Source organism: Salvia hispanica, chromosome 2 (assembly GCF_023119035.1).
Source record: "Salvia hispanica cultivar TCC Black 2014 chromosome 2, UniMelb_Shisp_WGS_1.0, whole genome shotgun sequence".
NCBI lineage: Eukaryota > Viridiplantae > Streptophyta > Magnoliopsida > Lamiales > Lamiaceae > Salvia > Salvia hispanica.
The window spans coordinates 7,350,634-7,359,353 of record NC_062966.1 but is presented as its reverse complement, the minus strand read 5'-3'; positions in this window follow the sequence as shown (position 1 = coordinate 7,359,353).

Below are 8,720 nucleotides of genomic sequence, written 5' to 3'. Positions count from 1 at the left end.
CACTGCAACATAGTGTAGCGACCGCTTTCCAAAAGTCGAGGTTACAGACCATTATGCGGTGACCGCGGAAGTCGGGCCCACGCGAAAATGCGGCGCACGAATTTGACCTACTTTATCCCCAAGATTTACAAAACTTAGCCACTTTTTACCTTATTTCATGGAGCTCGATTTTTCCTCTATATTTACCTCGTCAAACCTCTTCATTTGAATCTTCTTTTTGCCTCATAATTCAAGAGCATGAAATTGAGAGAGTTCTTCGTTGTGCAAGTTGAAGAAGGAATCAAGAGAAGATCAAGGCTACAAGGATTAAACCTTTGGGTATTATTGCTTTAGTTCTTATGTTCACTTTGTTTTCCTTCATTCTATATTTTTAACTTATTCAATTATGTGTTACTAAATTCGTAGGATTCTAGGGATGTGTTAGTAACGACTTTGGTTATACAATTTTGTTTTCTATTTAATATCCATTTTGTTTTTTCTTCGTTTCTTCCCCAAGTTGTTCGTAATACTTCATGTTTGAGTGACATATTCGATGATGATTTAATATAACTTGCTACATAATCGTGAGAGGAGGTTAGCGAGTTAGATCCACTTACCATTACTGATTAGCTTCCCTTAAAATGGCATCGTAATTGAGAGTGGGGACTTTTTAAGGGTTTTAGGAGCTTTAAGGAGTTACGGATCTAGGATTGACAACCCTAGTGTTATTAATCTACGCTTGTACCGCATGGGCAAAACTAGTGTGACTCGTTCTATCGAAGTATAAACTGTGCTAGGGTATTGTAGTTGGAATTTGTATAACCATAACTATGAACGCACATCCCTGGAATTCTCTTATCTCTCATATTTTTACCTCTTTGATTATTTGCAATTAGTTGTTTACTTGCTTTCAAGTTGTTCTTATTTTAAAAAATCTTCAAAATTCTATATTTACCAAATAGTGAAAGAAGCTTAGTATAAGGTAGTCGATCGTGATTTTATTCCCGTGTTCGATATCCGTACTAACTTTTAGCTATATTATATATACGTGTATACTTGCAGGTTTATTTAATGCTAATAAAAAGTGCATCACCTCTGCACATATATGAGGACGTTTTTTCTCTCGGCTCTCTCAGTGAGATTGGTTTTTCTGTCTCCTTTATTTAAATCCAGTATCCGTGAGATCAGCCCACACTAATATCGAGAATGTAGTTTGGGTACCAGCGAAGATTTATGGTCTAGTACCGACATCTTCACGAGGAGAAGTAGCGTGCAATTTTCGATTCTTTAGAGAATCATTAAGGTATTATTCCCTCGTAGAAAATCATGTTTTAGGTTTCAATTATACTTAAAGCATGTTTAATTCAGTTATGAGCATGATACAAGTGAAAATTATGCAAATTGATTTTGTCTAAATAATCTGCTAAATATATCGCAATTTTATTAGATTTATATGAGATGCACGCTTCCGCTACCAACCCCTTCACGACATGTGCACAACTCGTCCTGAAGTTGGAGCCCACCCAACACTAGTGAATCGTCAGCTCGAACCCAAAAGGGGCCTGCCCCTTTATCTATAGATGATGATCAGAAACTATTGTGACTTTATCTATTTTCATATCTTATTCCATATCTTTTGTTATCTTTTTATTTAATTATCTTGCTTGATTAGCAAGATCGATTTAAGGTTTAGGATTCTATAAATTATAGAAATCTATAGTATTTTGATTTATCAAAAAATAATAAACAAATTATTTTTAATTTTGGTTCAGTGAAATCGCCTCTAGCACCTCAACTAGGGTTTATTTTCCTTCGTTCTCATTATCAACGTGATCAATTCGATAGATCAAAGATCTATAACAGGAGATTATAGAGAAAGAGATATTAAATATATTAAGTGAAGAGATAATAAAGTAGGAAAAGAGAAAGTAGAAATAAAGTAAGAGATAGAATAAAGTAAGTGAGGAAATAAGTGTTAGTTTTTGCTAACTAGGGAAAGCGACTCTCTTGATGGAACGTCCGAAATAGAAAAATGACTATCTCACTGTGGACGGAGGAGTATTATTCAATACAAAACAAATTATTGTTGTATACTCTGCCGCCACCACAAGTGATCAACTTTTCATTTTGAGTTGTTCCACCACAAGTCATCAATTTCCTTTTTAGCTAAAATCAAAACTTCAACCATCTCTTATTTAGTTCTCTTTCTCTTACTTTATTCTCTTTCTTACTTTATTCTCTCTTTATGTCTTTACCTTTTCCTCTCTCATATTTTACTCTCTCCACCTCAACTAGAGTTTACATTTTCCTCTCTCATATTTTCCTATCCATGCATCGCACGAATGTTACAGTTGTTAATGTAATATTTAAGTAGGTTTTTAAACCTTGCACAAAATTCACAGAAGATGAGCATGACCTTGGGTCGACTTTGATGGGTGTATGGTTGTTGCAAGCAATGTGAAACATGTTATGGGAAAAGGTATGTAAAAGATGATCATCCCTTATTTCGTTTAGTTGCATTTGGGTATCTTTGAAATAAAGAAGCTTGTCCTTTTCCATCCAAATGAGAAAAATCTACGAGAGGGGCCCTTGTCTGATTAGAAAGATAAAAGAGAATTAGTGGTACCCAAGAAGATGGCTTTATTGTTCATAAAGCGGTAATCATAATTATAAAGCGGTAATCATAATTGTTGGCTATCGAGATTAAAAATGATTCCATGTACATTTCTAAGGTGCCTTTGCACTTTATATTCAGGTTTCTAATTACTTCGGCAGATGCCAACTGCTATTCAATAATTGTATGCAAAACTAATTATTAATTTCGGAAATAATAAAACCTAAATGGATTTAACGGTAAACAATTGTATCAAAATTTTAAAAAATGTAATACTATTGCAATACAAACTCAACTCAAATTGATAAAATAATCTAGACATGAGTATTACGTATAGGGGTGCTTAAAGGGTTCTCCGGTCCTCGGTTAACCGGAACCGAAACCAAAACCGTAGTTTAATTGAGGAATCGGAACCGGGAACCAGAAAACCGGTTTCGTTCCGGTATCGGTTCTAACTTTTAAAATAAAACCGGTTCGGTTCTAATCTGGAATGACCGGTTCCTGCAAGAACGGATTATATTTCAATTTTATTTTTTTAATAATTTAATATACTAATAAATCTAACTTAATGAATTAATATTGAATTGAAGTAAAATAATTTGAAACATTGAATGTTTTTTAGATTTAAACAGTGTCCAATTTGTGAGCTCTGTTTTCTAAAGTATATTGATTATTTAAACCATGATACATTGAATCTACAATTATTTACCCAATCCATTTTTTTATGAACTAACAACTATGATTAGAATATCATAATTTTGTTTTTATTTTCCAAAAAAAAATTATACAAATACAATATCATTTCATATAATAGAAATTTAAATTTATAATAAATTTATGTAACAATTCAATTTACATGCAATTTTAACTTGTTTGTGAATAATTTATTATATGTTCCGTTATAAACCAAAAAGTCACAACAAGATCAATTTTTTTTAATTTCCAAAAGAACTTATACAAATACAATATCATTTCATATAATAGAAATTTAAATTTATAATAAATTTACGTAACAATTCAATTTACATACAATTTTAACTTATTTGTGAATAATTTATTATCTGTCAGTTATAAACCAAAAAGTCACAACAAGATCAATTAGTATTAGAAATTCCATTGAATATTTGTCTAATTAAAAAAAAAGGAAAAATGGAATTCAATTTTAAAACTCATTTTTTAAAAAAATTGCTAAATTATAGAACTCCTCTATGTTTTTAAAAAACAAACTTGTCGCCTACTACACTTGGTATCCTTGTACCCATACATGAATATTATTATATTGTTGGTTTGTATTTTTTGTGTATTGACAAACGAGGTTTTTTTATGCGGCGACTCTTGTGTGTGCGTGTCAACGGCAGGAGGTACCTAGACCTAGTTGTGTCGTGGGTCTATGCCTAAAACCTCTTGTCAACAAAATACCTCAATCCACTTTTGTTAGTATAGTGGAGTAAGGGTCGATCCACATAGATGGATGTAGGCGAAGTGCAATTGCAAAGACATTTTGGAAGGGTTGGTTAGCTACCACGCTTTTGGGGTTGAGTTCTACCGAGCGTAAAATTAAATGAGACTCTACTATCTTGACCATTTAGGTAATTAAATGCTTAATGCTACTGGATGTGTACGTGAATGTGAAAGTTGGACACCTAGTTATGCATATGAGAAGCTACTAGACGAAACTTACTAAAAATGGCTAGACAAAAGGTAAAGGGAATCAAAGTACATGATGGCATTGAGAACGAAAGCAAGAAAACGAAATTTACGCATCTTGGTCAATAGGACGAGGTGGCATAAACAAGTAGAAACGAATTCCATACATTTTTAGAGATTTAAACCGATTAAAACATGTAAAACTCAAGGAAAGACTAAATCTAACTAAGGTAGGCAGGATGAAATCTTAAGCAAATTGAAACACAAAATAAAACCACAATAAACTTCATTGCATTCAAGATTATCACCCAAAAGATGTTCCAACTAAAGTAGCTACTTGAATCCAAGTCAAATGCAAGAAAAACAAGTACTTGAGCAAATAAATCTTAAAGACAAAGCAAGTAAAAGATTGTTTGGCTCCTCGAAACCGAAAATGGAAGAACTTTTGGAACTATGGCGGTTGGAATGGTTGGCATGATGACTCCCGTCAGCTGGTGGCCGAATCTTCATGGCAGGCTCTGGATTTAGAGAGTGGAATTTAGAGCCAATGGAGCTATTCTCCCAAAAAATGAGTTGTTAGTGATGTAAAAAATATGATAAGTCCCCTTATGTTCACTCCTATTTACGGGTGGCTTGCCCTAATTTCTAGGGTGCCTCTTCACGCAAAATGACAATTTGCTCCTCTTTAGTAGTTGATTGTTCCAAGCAAGTCCTTCCTTCTCGTGTCCAGTTCCGTAGCATCCATCCTAGCCGGTTGTACCTTTTTGCTCATCCCGACCAGTTTGCACACTTTTGCTCGCTTTTTCACCAATTCCTTCTAATCCTTTTCATCTAATTTAGTACCTCAACTGCACACTTTAGCAACTATTTTGGATATTATCAAATAAAGCACGTTATCTGACCAGTAACCAAGGCCTAGAACGAGACTCATCATGTATTTATTTGAATTTTTAGGTATTATTTGTTATATTCAAGATGTTGAATTATTATTTTTATAGTAATGAACTATTTAAAATTATAAATATCGGATTAAAATTACACCTTGGTTCGGTTCGGAACCGAAATCGATCAGTTCTTAATCGGCCGGTTCCAAACCGGGAACCGACCGGTTCCAGTTCGGTTCCGGTTCTAGGATTTACAAAAATTAAAATCGATTAAACGATCAACCGGTCCAGTTAAGAACCGAAACCACCAAACAAGCAGCCTAATTACGTAGTTGTGAAATTAAGTGGCTATTTATTAAGTATAAAGTACTAAAAATAAATTTAATAATTTTCATAAATATATATTTAATTATATATTTATAGTATTTCGTTGGACCAATAATCGGATCAGTCCAATCAGTTGAACCACAAATTGATAAATTAAATGGTTTGCTTATTGGTATATTATTTTTAAAATATTGGTATTAAAAACTAGTACTATCACTTTTATTAAGATCAGTTGGAGTATTTCTTATCTAAAACAAATTGTTACTTTTATGCATAATAATAATTACTTTATTCCTATCAGCACAATTACAAAATATCATTAAATCACTTTTTTAATTTCGTCTACAAAATACATTATTTTTATTAAAATTCATGGTGAGAAAGAATTCGAATAAGTTTTGTCGTAGTTTATTCTACACGCTACTTATATCCTTTAAATACAAGTTGAATAAAAGATGCATAATGTGGTGTAAAATGGAAACACACAAGAGAATTTTTAAATCATAATCATAGACGGAGGTAAGGTGCATCACATGATAGGTTTTAATACATGGGCCACAAAATACATATTATTCCCCGCACTTACTCGGTTCAAGACCGATTATAGACCCTTTAATTATTGTATAATTAAAAAATAATTTCAAACTATATATGATAAAAGTCCTACTCTATTCCGGAACATCCAAATGAAAGATTGAAAATAGTAAGGACTATAACTTTTGGGTTTTAATAATTAATATTGGATTTTAATTACCGTAGTTAAAAGAACCCAAGTGCATGGGTCCAAATCTACTATGTGGTAAGTGATAAGAAAATAATCACATCGTAATGCATAACTATAACTATAGATCAAATCTCAATTATTAGATTAAAAAATGGAAGGATGAGATTAAGCTGATTTTCTAAACATGGAGATGATTTCAAAAGGCGTTTTAGTTCATTCAAAAATAGGATTATTTTAAGATCATTTTAATTTATTTTAAATAAATTGTAAGTGTGTATGAACTAACAAAATCAAATCTTTAAATAAACTTAAACGGTCTAAATATTTTTTAATGGTTTTAGTGACAAGTTTTTAAAAATGAAAAAAACCCTCCGTATTTTCAAAATCCAAAATTTTAAACTCAATCTCCGAAGAAGATTAATTTTTTTACAGAAAACAGGGCTGGGGAATATAATAATAATTGGCAACAACTTTTAAACCCAAAATGGAAATAAAAAAACAACAAATTGAATTGAATCAATCTCCCCATCATACGGATTTGAACAAAAATAAGATAAATTGAAATTCAAAAACATGCAATGATGCAAACCTAAATATAAAAAAGTTGTAGTGGACGTGCTAAAAAAAAAGAATTACGTAAAGAAAAAAAAAAAAAACTAGATTATATTTCTATTTGAAAACAAGCACGAATTAAAGGGGAGATGTTTTGAAAAAAAAACTAGAGATTAAGTGTTGAAGCTTGATCGGAGCTTCTAACTTAGAGAAGAAAGATTTTTTAAAATTGTTGTTATTTTAATGAGAGGGTCAAACTACATAAATAACTAACAAAGCTAATTATTTCGTTACCACTTATATCTTTAAAGTGCTCAAATATGATTAACCCAGTTTGTTGGTAAATCCCAAAAAAGTACTACTCCACTAAACATAAAATATTAAAACAAGGATTAAATACCATAAAATTACGACAACAACGGCTATATAGCATTTAGAAAGAGAACTCATTAGTTTTGAAGAATAAGAAGACATCATTTTCCAAAAAAAAAACTTCATTCACATATCTTTTGAGGTAGTTTCATTTAATAATGTAAAAAATTTTAATTTATATAATTAGATTTTATAAATAATCATCCAATTAGTTGATCATTTATCACCCGGTTATGAACCACTCATCGAATGAGTGAAAGAAGTTGGAAGCTATATAAAAATTTAAGTCAGTTTCAATTTTTTGAGATTTTTTAGTGATCAAAAAAAAAATTTGCCAAGGCTTAACCTAACCCAAAACGGGCAATATTAAATTAAGGGCAAAAAACATAACAAGTGTTATGGTTAGGTTGTTAGGTCGGGCCAATTACCCATGTTGATGCCCAAAGACTATGTTGGTTTTTTTAGGGGTCATTTAGTTTGATTAAAAATTTCATCTAAACATCTTTTTTGAGGGAAACAAGTAAACATGTTTATAAGCATATAATCACAAACCTTTAATATATATAATTAAATACAAGTACCATAAGAATTCAAGAGTTGAATTCTATCACCTTCTTCAATAGATCTCAACCACAGTCTTCTAATATGTTCCCCTTTTAACCCAATTTGACTTTTTGGGGGGCAAAGTCAAATCCCCAAAAAAGAGAAAATTAAACAATTTTAGGTTGAAGAACCCCAGAAAATTTCTAATTTTAAACTTCCTAATTCAAGAAAAAAAAGATAAAATTCGTTTTTCTTTCTTCTTCTATTTTATACTCCCTTTCCCTGATTAATGTCTCATTTCTAAATGGGCGGTTTTTAAAAAAAGGAAAAAAGGTTTAAAAAAAAGTTATTAAAGGGGGCCCATTTTTATATATTAGTTTTAAAAGATATGAGAGGAATATTAAAGGGGGTCTCTTCACCATTTTGGAATTTAACCGGGGCTTTATTGGGACCACCAAAAAGGAAAAAAAGATTTTTTTTTGGGGGGAAGGGGGTATTATTTTTATTTTGGGGGCCAGATGTGGGGGTCGGGGCCCAATTTAAGGGTTTACTAAATAAATTAAAAGTAATTTAATTTAAAACCCCAAAATTAAATATTATTATCATCCAATATAGATATAATATTAACTATCCGTCCAAAAACCAAATTACGAGTATTCCATGACTTCCCCTTCAATTAAATCATTTCCGGGTTTAAAATCTAAATATCCATTAATTAATATCGTTTCCTTCCCGGTTTTATTAATTAATTTTTTTTTCCAAAATGGTCTGTTTTGAAATATTATTTATTATTCATAAAAAAATTCCAATGGGCATTTTCTAAATAATAAAATCTTTTTTAAACGCCTTGAAATATTATCATCGATTCCCCCAAAAAACAATTCATTGCAATAACAATACAGATCACTAGAATTTAAAGATCATTACCCCACGGGGTCTTTTAAAAAAAATACCCTCACCATTGATAAGTCAGATTTTCAATTAGTAGTATGCTAATGTTATGTCAACAAGTTAAGAAAGAAATCACGGACCCGCTTTCAGTAAACCCAAAAAAGACTTATCTCCTGTTTTTCGTTTG